Source organism: Bufo bufo, chromosome 2, assembly GCF_905171765.1.
Source record: "Bufo bufo chromosome 2, aBufBuf1.1, whole genome shotgun sequence".
NCBI classification, from domain to species: Eukaryota; Metazoa; Chordata; class Amphibia; order Anura; family Bufonidae; genus Bufo; species Bufo bufo.
Window position 1 is genome coordinate 434,270,065 of NC_053390.1, and position 13,475 is coordinate 434,283,539.

Consider the following 13,475-nt stretch of genomic DNA (forward strand, 5'->3'; position numbering starts at 1 on the left):
TGCAACTTGTTATATGTAGGCGAAAAGTCTTTAGAATTCAAAACTAGATGTAATCAACACAGGTACACCATCCGAAAGAAACGGATGGACCTTCCCATTTCAAAACACTTTATTGAGTCCGGCCATAAAGAGAATGACTTAAAATGCATGCTAATAGATCAGATTCCAATCTCCCGGAGGAGGGAGGGGGGGGGAAGGGCAATAGGAATCTATTGTTGAGGAATCGTGAATTATACTGGATTTCTGAATTGAATACACTCAAACCATATGGATTAAATGTGGATTCTCAATTAATTTCTCTTTTCTTTTTCTCCTCCCCTCCCCCCCCCCCTTTCCTCTTTCCTTTCTTCCCTCCCTCCCCTTTCCCCCCTTTCCTCTTCCTCCCTCCACTCTTCCCCCTTTTTTTCTTCTTTTTTTCCTTCTCTCTCTTTTTTCTTTCTTTTTCTTTTCTAGACTTTCAGCATCTAGTCAACTCATGATTTTGGTGTTCTTATATTCAAACAAATTATTTCTCTTGTCCTTGTTTTTATTGACAGTTGGTGAATGGGGAACAAGTGATGAAAACCGTGATGGATTTTCTATATTTGACATGTTATATGACTATACTATGGGTGTGTATCTGGTGTTACTCCATTTTTTTTCCTTGTGTTTTTGAGGAATGAGGTGGTGATGTTCTGTTAAAAGTATGATTTGACACTTTATTATTTATTTATTATTATTTTACAACATGGGTCCCTCTTACTTTTGGCGTAGTGTGGTTCCCATGCTTAAAATTGAGATAGGTACTCATCCTTGTGAAGCCCATGCTGTCTAACCAGTGTGGTCTCCACTCGTTAACTCTGATCATGGCCCATGTGCTACATCTATGTATGGGGTCCATTGGCTAAGAGTTGTTCCTTCCCCTTTTATTATATTCCTTTTTTTATTTTTTATTTCAGTTATTATTTCTTCACAATATAACAGACAGTATGTATGTTCGTTCTCCCTGACCGGAGGGCTGACATTGCTGTCTGAAGAAATGGGGCTTCGTTTGCTGCTGCCGCAACACCGATACCCTCTATATATCTTTTCATGCCTGCCCTTCTACCTTTCTCCTCTTTCTTTTTTTATATATTAAGACAACATTTGCTAACGGAGTAAAAAACAGGCACCCCGTTATATTTGGTTAAATTTTAACTTCTTATTTCTTTATTTTTTTCTTTATTCATGTCAATATATAGAAAAATACATATATACTTATCTGCTATATTGTAGTTTTGCTAACTGAACTAGACTTTTTGGTACGGGCTTACTTTGGAAATGCGCTTCAGCAGGGCGCGATCATGTGATTTTTTTTTCCCTTTGGTCCCGTGATAAGGGGCGTCTCCAGGATCTTTGAGTATTATCTGGTGATGTAGCACCGACATACTAAGGACCTTCTGGATCCGCAGGCGCACTTGTTCCTACACATTGGGTCACATGACATAGACCTGCTGATGTCAGTTTTTCATGTGATTAGACGCTTTTTACTGAGGCTACTTTCACACCTGCGTTCGGGTGTCCGCTCGTGAGCTCCGTTTGAAGGGGCTCACGAGCGGCCCCGAACGCATCCGTCTGGCCCTAATGCATTCTCAGTGGAGGCGGATCCACTGAGAATGCATCCGCCTGCCAGCGTTCAGCCTCCGATCCGTGAGCGGACACCTGAACGCTGCAAGCAGCCGTGCGGAGGCGAGCGGATCCGTCCAGACTTACAATGGAAGTCAATGGGGACGGATCCGCTTGAAGATGACACCATATGGCTCAATCTTCAAGCGGATCCGTCCCCCATTGACTTTCAATGTAAAGTCTGAACGGATCCGCTCAGGCTACTTTCAGACTTAGAAATTTTTCTAAGTTATAATGCAGACGGATCCGTTCTGAACGGATGCAAATGTCTGCATTATAGGAGCGGATCCGTCTGATGAAACATCAGACGGATCCACTCCGAACGCTAGTGTGAAAGTAGCCTGACATGCGCATTTCGAAATGGAAGACGCTAAGGCTGTACAGATCCCCCATACTGGTTAGTGTTTACAGTTTGCCCTCATCTCTTACTGATGTTTTAATCTAGGTCACTTGGGTACTTACTCATATGTGTTTTTAATTATGTAATCATTACACTTAATGATGGATCTTATCTTTTATGTTATGTAACTACATTTGATTATTGCGATTCCTGCACATGCTATTCCATCATGTTAAAAATACACTATTAATCACGTTTTTACTCTTATTTATATAATCATGGTGTTTGTATTTACACTTTTGTATTAATTATTCTTAATAATCAATTATCATGTGGGTGTGTATATATACTTGTATTTGAGCTCCATTGTGTTATCATCACTGCTTGAGAAAGATCCCATTGAGTGGATTGAAACGTTGCTGTTTTCTTGGTGAATAAATTTACACTATTTTTGGAAGTGTCGTGGAATTTGTCCGTATATATATATATATATATATATATATATATATATAGTGGTGATGTGTACAGTATAAGTGCTGGAGGCGTGTATATCCCACCTCAGCTGGGTGAGAGAACTGAAATTCAGAAAGCTGCAGTGGTTTCAGCAAAGTGTAGTTTGCTGAGACCGTTTTGTCTAGATGTTGTTGTGGGCTTGATTTCATGTGGACTGGGGGATAGGTTTGATAATGGGATCTGCCAGTCCACACCCTTCCACTACATGCATTGTCTTTTGCCAGAGGTGATCGCAGGTGAGGCCTGCTGCTGTAATTAAGGAGGGATAAAACAACCCTCTGTGTATGACTTGGGGGAGAAAGGCTGAGGAAGCCTGAGAGGCTTTGGGTGGTCTCAGGCAGGAGGGCTGAGGGGCCATGAGGCTTTGTAAAGACTGAAGTTTGGGGGGCCCAGCGACGCCTACGGAAAGAGGGTCGCGCGGTCAGAGTCGGGAGGACTATGGACCATCTCCCCCCCCCCCCTCCCAAGGGTGCTGGTGTGGTCACGGCCTGGAGTCTGCTGGACTGTATATGGCTGAGGAAGCCGGATCTAATCCCGTGTGTGAACGGCGCTCTATAGGTGAGGTTGAGACAACACATGTATTAGGTAGAGTCCAGACGGGCAGGTGTTTATTTTTTTTATGTGTGTGTGATGATGCTGAAGTGCCAAAATAAAATTTGGACTTGAACTCCGTTGTCAGAGGAGAAGTCTGTGATTGCGACCCCCTGAGAGAGAGCGATCCCTTACAATATATATATATATATATATATATATATACACACATATTTGCAAAAAATAATGCACCAAGTAACATGACTACACTATTAGAGCGAAAGGATACGGTTATTGAGGAAAACTGTACAATTGAATGGAGGATCTAGTTCCCTGTTGGGCCTCCTCTAGCCTGGATACAAGATGAGATACGGCCTGTAGCCTAGATACAAGATGAGATACGGATGGGCATGGAGACATACAGGTTCTGTATTGTATCCTGCGGCACATTCGCTCACATATGTTGCAGCTGGCAGACTATAAATTTTAAAGTAGCCTGTAGTAATGCTCTGTCATTTGTAGCGAGCAGCGTGTACTTCAACTGGGTAGACAACCCCCCAAATTTCAATTAATGAAAACCAAGATAATACTGATAAGACACAATGTATTAAGAAATTATTATATAGATGATTTTCTAATATTTAGTGAAAAATATAATTTGAAGGTGAAGATGCACTTTATTCACCCATCAAGGTCAAATGAAGACAGAGCCTTCCATACCATATCTTAATCAGCATACATAAGAAGTAGGCTCCTCCACATTATATGCACAAGAAGGGATTCCCAAGCAATTAAAAAGTCTCCCTTCAATTAAGGAGGGGAGGCATTCTGCTCTTTATATCTCTAGTGCTTCCCTCCCTAAATGTTTTGACGTTCAACCTCAAGGTGTAATATTGACGGGGCACTCTATTTCTCCATGGCTCCATTTTTCTGTCTTTTCCTGCCACTATCTGTCTCCCAGTCAATTTCTCTCCCTCTGCGCTGAACACACTCTTCTATGCATTTATTCCATACCCTCTGTCATTTCCCTTTCTCTGCTCTAATCTCTCCCCCGCCTCCCTCATTTGCAGACGCCTCTTGTTGTGCACCTGCCCTTCCTCCCCTCAGCCCTCCACTCATCCAGGAGCCTGAGAACAGGCAGGGCATTCAGCTCCCAGCACCTCTCAGACTCACCAGAGAGAGGGACTGTCCCCGAGGAAAGGCCTGCTGTCACCCTGCCTGAGACTTCTTTCATGTGGGGGACTGGGGAGGATCTGTACTGAATATTAAAACCATGATCCAATAATAAATGCTATGACTTCTTTAAAAAAAAAAGGGGGGGGGGGGGGGGGAGGTAAATAATGAACATATTAAAATCATATATCAATAAAATTTTATTGGAAGGGAATGTGTGACAGTAATACTGCTCATTGACATTTCCCACCCAACCCCCCATGAGCTCTTTGATGGTAGCACATGTGCCCTCTTTCTATTAACCCCATACCCATATTATGGTAAATCTTCCCTGGGAAAGTCAAGATATGGACTACCACCGAGCCAATAAAACTATGACTGAGTGAGTAGGACACATTTTTGATGGATATCTTCATAAATCAAACCATGGAAGTCCTCAGTTCTATTTACTGAGCGTATTATTGCTTTTTTTCAAAAGAAAGGACCTGGTAGCCATCTTAGTGGGGGAGATTTATCAAAACGGGTGCAAAGGAAAACTGGCTTAGTTGCTCATAATAACCAATCAGATTCCACCTTTCATATTCCAAAGGTGCTCTGAAAAATGAAAGGAGGAATCTGATTGGTTGCTATGGGAACTAAACCAGTTCTACTTTACACTAGTTTTTGATAAATCACAGTCATGTGAGTATCTGTATTCTGTGCAAACCTCTGAAATATATAGAAATTCAATCTAGATCCATTATTTTACACACATATTATCATAGTCTAATGACTAATCTGGATCGTATACATATTATGGAATTTTTCCTAAGGCCAGATTCAATTTACAGTATTTTGCATCAGTGTCTGTAAGCCCATCTCATCAGTGGATAGAAAATACGGAAATCGGCAAGTCTTTACTTTCTAGTTTTTCTCTGTAGGCTCCACTCCTGGGTTTGACTTACAAATACCGATGCAAAATGCTACTGTGTGAATGAGGCCTTGAGAGAAGGTTTGTTCTCATGGTGCCATATGAGCAATTACTTGCACGGAATAACAAAAATTAAAACCTATTCCGACTAAAATAAACACAAAACCAAAGTTGTGGTAGAAATTGGCCGTGGTCCTTTATTAAGGGTTACATAAATATAATACTGCTGATCAAATCAGCATAATAATTAAATAACCAATAAATAAATACTCATTAAAAAATTCATTAAGTCCACAATTGTCCCCCCAGCAAAGCTGGGTGACTAACCCCCCCTTCAACATCGGACCACGACTTTTTTTTTTAAATAATGGGAGGGCGGGCGGGACGACGTCCTCTTCTTCCAGGCTCTGCGGCGGACAAGCTCCGGACCTGATGCGACCCTCCTTAAATATTCAATTTTCCCGCCCCAGAATCTCATTCTCCAATCAGGAACTGGCAGAAAACAGGTACCTTAGCAACAGGTCAAATTCATCAAATAGAATTACCTCAGAAACTGTAAAAGAACATACATTAAAATACAGAAAAGGCGGGAAAAAGGGGAGGAAAATGGAATTAAATTAACCATAACCCTAATGCTCAATGCCACCATGGTGGGCATTCAGTAAAACTTCTGTGCCCACTATCATTACAGAACCCTCAAGGTCCAAGTACAGATTTTTTATGTTCTTGCTGGTTCCACTAAACTGCGGCATCATTAAACGATGATCTCATAGTCTTAGCTCTGCGGTTGGACATCTCAGAGGTCATCTTCCTCTCTGAAATGCATGTATAGCATCTATAGTGAGTGAAACTGCTGGTTCTTCACAAGAGCACACCACCACAGGAGTCACCAGAAATGAAACATGCCCTATCTAACACAGCCTTAGGAGAAAAATTGCAGAAATGACTCATTAGAAAGCCTGAAGAGTACACTAGCAAGAAGTTCACGTAAATTAAACAGGCCGCACTAGACTTAACTATTTCCCCACTTTTTCTAAGCGTGTAATCTAAAAAAGAAAAAAATAAATTCAAAAATGTATTAAGAAAATCCAACATATCAATGTAACGTAGCAGTGATCTGAAAACAGATCAGAATAAGTGCAATGGCTGACACCTAGTGGCCATCTATATATTTTCTCAGCCATACCACAACATAAAAAGGCTGTTCACACAGAAGGTTTTGGGTGCAGATTCTGGTCCGAATGTGCGCTGAAACCACCCCCCATTGTTTTCAGTAGGAGGCTGTGCTGATGGTTTCTGCAGTGTGGTTTTCACAACCACAACTGCACACAGGTCCATTCTTGGTGCCGTGGGAGCCTGCTCGCAGTGTACTCCATTCAATGGAGAAATGGGTCTGCATGAAGACCTACAGCAGGAACCGCAGCGCAGCGCAGCTGTGAACCCACTCTGAGGGTACCTGCATACTGTGCTGTTACAAACAGATTTTCCATGCAGATTTCTATGCGTTTCCACACCAAAACCACGTTACGTGCAACACATTTGGATGTGGATTTGCCCCTGGATTGCAAAGCGTGAAAAGCGCACAAAAAATCCGGAGAAACAATTAACATACTGCAGATGTAAAAATCCACACGGCAGGTAAATTTGCTCAAGAAAAAAATACGCATCTGTGTACGAAATTTAAATCGTAAAATTGTATAAATAAAATTAAAAATAATATTAAAATATGAAATTTTATTCAATTTGCTGCTACTGTAATACTCTGCATGAAAATCTGTGCAGAAAAAACACGTAATGTGCAACGTGTGCATTTAGGCCCCATTCACATGACAGTACATATTTGCGGTATGCAAAATCTGGATCCACAAAAAATACAGAGGATGTCCTTGTGACGTCCATGTTTCATCCATATTTTTTTTTGCGGACCTATTGTAGCAATGTCTATTCTTGTCCACAAAACGGACGTGAATAGGTCACTTTCTATTTATACATTTTTTTGTGGGACTGCGGAACGGACATACGAATGTCTGAATGGGTCTGCATGCAAACGGCAAAAAATGCGAATTGAATGCAGACGAAAAATACAGTCTTGTGAATGGGGCCTTACCCTAAGGGCTAATGCACCCGACAGTATGTATTTTGCGGTCCGCAAAAAAAGGACCCGCAAAAAATACGGATGACGTCTGTGTGCATTCCGTATTTTGCGGAACGGAACAGCTGGCCCCTAATAGAACAATACTATCCTTGCACACTGAGTGGTTCCGCATACGGTCCCCAAAAAAAAATGGAACGGACACTGAAAGAAAATACTTCAGTGTGCATGAGCCCTAACAGTACGTTCGCATGACGTTCTTTCACACTGACTTTGACACATGTTCTATGTGAAATTCACATCCCATTATATTCAGTGGGGGTCTGCTTCGCCATTAATCCGTGTTAGAGTGAAATATTGCATTGTGAATGGGGCTGTAAATCTATGGCAGAAATCTTAGGGTCAGCCTTGGATTTCAGCTGCAGACACCATGTAGGATTTTTTTCACACTCCAGTATAGTCATGGACACATACCCTAAAGGTGTGTTCACACCATACAATCAGTGGTGCAGTTATGGAGTGACATCAAGACTGCACTGCTCTAATAAAAAAACGGTATCATTAGACCGCATTTAGTAACTGCTACGGTTTTCTTGGCTAGTGCTAATGTACTAAATTCAATGGGGATAGGAGAATTTGTGGTTTGCTAATAAGAAACCTTTAAAATCCAAGTAAGGCCTCATGCACACGGCCGTTGTTTTGGTCCGCGTCCGAGCCGCACATTCTGCGGCTCGGGCGCGGACCCATTGACTTCAATGGGGCCGCAAAAGATGCGGACAGCACTCCGTGCGCTGTCCGCATCCGTTCCTCCGTTCCGCGGCCCCGCAAAAAAAATATAACCTGTCCTATTCTTGTCCGCAGAACGGACAAGAATAGGCAGTTATATCAATGGCCGCCCGTTCCGTAAATTGCGGTTTGCGGACCGCAAAAAACAGCACGGTTGTGTGCATGTAGCCTTAGGCTAGTTTCAAACTAGCTGGGAGGAGCCAGACAGATCACTCTGCATTCCAGCATTGCCGGAAGTTAAAGCGTCACCGCCCGGCCCCATTAACTATAATGGGTGACGGTGGAGATCCAGCCATAACCCGGCAAATAGGCAGAGAATCAGATGGACGAAAACCACTGTGCACAGCGATAATAAGCGCTAGTGTGAAACTAGCTTAAGGCTGAGCTTACATCACCACTTAGGCCTCATGCACACGACCGTATTTTGTTTCCGTGTCCGATCCGTTTTTTTTGAGGATAGGATGCGGACCCATTCATTCAGTATGTCCGTTCCGTTGCGCCCCAAAAAAAATAGTGCATGTCCTATTTTTTTCTAGTTTACGGACAAGGATAGGCATTATTACAATGGATCCGCAAAAAAAAACGGATCCGCTAAAAAAACGGATGCCATACGGAACGTCATCCGTTTTTTTTGCAAATCCGCAAAACACATACGGTCGTGTGCATGTAGCCCTAGGGTACTTTCACACTTGGGTTGTTGGATTCCGGCAGGCAGTCTGATCTGGCAATCTGTATGCAAACGGATACCATTTGTAGACGGATCCGTATCCGTCTCATAAATTCATTGCAATACCGGATCCGTCTCTCCGGTTGTCATCTGGAAAAACGGATCCGGTATTTATCTTTTTCACATTTTTAAAGGTCTGCGCATACCGCACGCTGCGGTATTTTCTCAGTCCAAAAACCGTACAGTGACTGAACTGAAGACATCCTGATCGGAATGCTCTCCTTTCAGAATGCATCAGTTTTTTTCCGGCGTTGAGCCCCTAGGACGGAACTCAATACCGGAAAAGTTTAATGCAAGTGTGAAAGTACTCTTAGCTTGCCGTTCTTCTGATCCATAAGAAGAACAGAAAAAAAAAGACGGATCTGTTATTTTAAGCGTCAGTTATGTTACTTCAGTCATTTTTGACAAGAGAAAAATACTGCATGCAAAAATAAGGGTAATTTCACACTTGCGGCAGAGGATTCCATCAGGCAGTTCCGTCACCGGACGCAAACGCAATGCGGATCCGTCTGACAAATGCATTGAAATACCGGATCTGTCACTCCGGTGTCATCCGGAAAAACGGATCCATTTTGCCGGAACACTTAATGCCGGATCCGGCACTAATACACTTCAATGTAAATTAATGCCGGATCCGGCAAGTGATCAGTATTTTTGGCCGGAGAGAAAACTGCAGCATGCTGCGGTATTTTCTCCGGCCAAAAAACGTAAGCGGGACTGAACTGATGCATCCTGAACTGAATGCTCTACATTCAGAATACATTAGGATAAAACTGATCAGTTTTTTTTCCGGTATTGAGCTCCTGTGACGGAACTCAATACCGGAAAACAAAAACGCTAGTGTGAAAGTACCCTAATGATTTCTGACAGAAGTGACAAACTGATGCAAACTGATGCTCAAAAAACAGACGGATCAGTTATTTTTAATACAGACTGATACTAACTGAGCATAACTGATGCTCAAAATAAAGGATCCTTTTTTTTTTTTTTTGTATTCTTCTAACAAATCAGAAGAACGGAAAACTGAACGATGATGTGAGCTACAAGTAGTAAAAACAGCAAAAATGACACATACAAAAACATGTATGCAGTCTGTATGTATGGATCCTTAAAGTGGAACTCATATAGGCACAAAATGTCGCCCCCTTTAGGCTACTTTCAGACTAGCGTTTTTACTGGAATCGGCAGGGTTCAGCAAAAAACGCTTCCGTTACTGATAATACAACCATCTGCATCCGTTATTAACGGATCCGGTTGTATTATCTGTAACATGACATTTAACTCCATTGAAAATCAATGGGGAACGGATCCGTTTTCTATTGTGGCAGATTGTGGCAGAGAAACATCTTGCTCCGCATCCCAGGACGGAAAGCAAACTACAACATGTTGCGTTTTGCTCTGCGTTATGGGAACACAACTAAACGGAACGGAATGCATTTTGTAGCATTCCGTTCTGTTCAGTTTTATGTGTTAGGCGTCGTTTCCTTCTCTGTCAGGCAGATCCGGCAGGCTGTTATGGAAGAGAACAGCCTACCAGATATTGCCGAAACTGACATTGCTGGATCCTCTAGTGCACCGTCAGAAACCCATGTTGGCAGGGTTTATGTCAGTTTTCCCGTCAGCACTGCAGTACTCCACAGTACAGACTTTTTCTGCTGGGCTGCATTACACTAAACAATGTGATTTGTCTCCTGACTTGGAGTCATGGAGCCAGAAAATGTCACATTGGGTGTCATTAGAAGGAAAGAACAGGGGTAAGAATGGAGTGATGACCAGATGCATGTACAGTCATGTATATCAGAAGTCACAGAAGAAAAACATTTTAATTGATAAAATTAAATGTATAACAATCCAAACAAAAAAACAAAACGGAAGAAACCCAATTAAATGATGGCACTGTTAACAGGGCACATCAGGACCAGTGCCATCTACCCTATTGTATCTTGGGGTTATCACCTTCATTCTACTACCAGTTGGAATGTTAGAGAACTTGCAAAATTGTTTCTACTTATCTAATGATTTCTGATGTATTGTGTTATACTTGTATAGTTTTGTATGGATCAGTCAGGGTTAACAATCCTGATTCTGCCCTTGTAGGAGGCTAGGAGATGGACTTAGGTCCACCCCTCGTTCATGCTAGTGTTAGCAGACAGAGGAGCTACCTGTGCTCACTTCTTAGAGAAACTAGGCCTGAGTCCCAAAGAATCACTATCTCTGAGATATTTGTATCACGAAAGCCATCTCTTTCACCAATTGTCACCAATCATATTCTTCTATCATGTATCATTTTGTATCGATGCAATATAATCTTGTTGCCACTTTGTTTTACTTTTCCATAAGCAGCATACTTCGTGCACACTTGGGCCAGATACAAGGTTTATCTTGCTTACGTATGTATGTGTTATAATGAATGATCAAAAAATCATATGTACCCAAAAATAGTACCAATAAAACTGGCACCTTATCCCCTAGTTTCCAAAATGGGGTCACTTCTTGGGAGTTTCTACTGTAAGGGTGCATCAGGGGGGCTTCAAAGGGGACATGGCATCTAAAAACCATGTGGAGTTCCTTTTCTTCTGCGCCCTGCCGTGTGCCCATACAGCAGTTTATGACCACATGTGGGGTGTTTCTGTAAACCGCAGAACCTGGGTAATAAATATTAAGTTTTGTTTGGCTGTTAACCATCGATGTGTTAAAGAAAAAATTGGATTAAAATGGAAAATCTGCCCAAAAAGTGAAATTTAAAAATTTGATCTCCATTTTCCTTTAATTCTTGTGGAACGCCTAAAGGGTTAACAAAGTTAGTAAAATCGGTTTTAAGTAACTTGAGGGGTGTAGTTTCTACAATGGAGTTATTTATGGGGGTATCCACTATGTAGGCCCCACAAAGTGACTTCAGACCTGAACTGGTCCTTAAAAAGTGGGTTTTGGCAAATTGCTTCTAAACTTCTAAGCCTTCTAACGTCCTAAAAAAATAAAATGACATTTCCAAAATGATGCCAACATAAAGTAGACATATGGGGAATGTTAAGTAATACATATCGTATCACTTTCTGTTTTAAAAGCAGAGAAATAGAAATTTAGAAAATTGCGAATTTAAAAAAAATTTGGGGTAAATTTGGGATTTTTTCATAAATAAAGGTGAAATATATTGACTCAAATTTATGACTATCATGAAGTACAATGTGTCACGAGAAAACAATCTCTGAATGACTTGGATAAATAAAGGCGTTCCAAAGTTATTACCACATAAAGTGAGATATGTCAGATTTGCAAAATTAGGCCTGGTCAGGAAGGGGGCAAATGGCCCAGATGGCAAGTGGTTAAGGAACAGCCTGCTGGACAATCCTAACACTAATGTGAAAGAATCCTAAGGTGAGTATTTTTTTATTTTTTTTTTGCACCCAGATTAACCCCTGAAAGGCCTAAATGGTAGCCTCAGATGCCGTGATCAATGTGGCCTTCGAGGGGTTCTTTAATGGGGTAAGGGGGGCGGGGCCATTCCCCGTCATTGCGCCCAAGACATACAAAGAAATGCGCTTCATGACAAAGTATTTCACCACAAAGTGAATTTCTTAGTGAAATTCAGTGAAGCAACAAAATGTAATTTTCCATAATTTCACCTCTACTCATGACTATCAAGACTCATTGTCTCCCACTGTGTACAGAGGACATCCAGCACTGGAGCTTTTCAGTACAAGACATTTTGTTATGGGAGCACTGTGGATGTCACTGTTATGGGGGCACTGTGGATGTCACTGTTATGGGGGCACTGTGGATGTCACTGTTATGGGGGCACTGTGGATGTCACTGTTATGGGGGCACTGTGGATGTCACTGTTATGGGGGCACTGTGGATGTCACCAGTGGCGCACCTACAGGGGGGGTCCAGCGGGTCTGGACCCCCCCCCCCCCCCCCTAGAACAACCAGCCAAATATTTTTTTTTTTAATCCTTCAGGGCCGCACCGCCGATCACCACAGAAGGCGCGGCCCTGGATGTAATTGCGGCGGCAGTGGTGGGTGGGGGGAGCTGGGGGGGCCGTAGGAGTACTAGGAGATGAGCGCTTCCATTGTGGAAGCACTCATCTCCATATCTAATCCATCTGTATCGCCGTCCTTAGGACAGCGATACAGATGCCTGTGCTGTGCTGCGGCAGGGGAGGGACAGGTGTGTCCCTCCCCTGTTCTTTTGATAGGCCGCAGGCACTAATGCCTGCAGCCTATCAGAGGCCGGCTCAGGCGGCGTGATGACGTTATCATCACGCGCCTGAGCCGGGCAGCACACAGCAGGGACACAGGCCGGAAGAGCCTGCATCGCACATCGCTGCTGATGGAGGTAAGTATCAGTGTATTTTTTTTTTGTTTTGTTTTTTTGGAGGGGGGGGAGCTGGCACTATGGGGGCACTAAAGGGGAGAACGGCACTGTGGGGCATCTGGTGGTACTTTTTTTTTAGGTGGCACTTCTTACCGTCACATTATGGTGGGGGGGGGGGCACCTTGGGGGAGAGGAGCACTATGGGGGCTCTAAAGGGGCTTTTTTTTTTACACATTATGGGGGGCACTATAGGGGAGAACGGCACTATGGGGCATCTGGTGGCACTATAGGGGCATTATTTGGGGGCACTATGGGGAAGTGGGGGTTCTAAAGGGGCCTTTTTTTCTTATTGGCACATGGGGGCATTATGGCATCTGGTAGCACTAAGGGGGCATTTTTTACTGGCACATTATGGGAGGCACTATAGGGGAGGGCGGCACTATG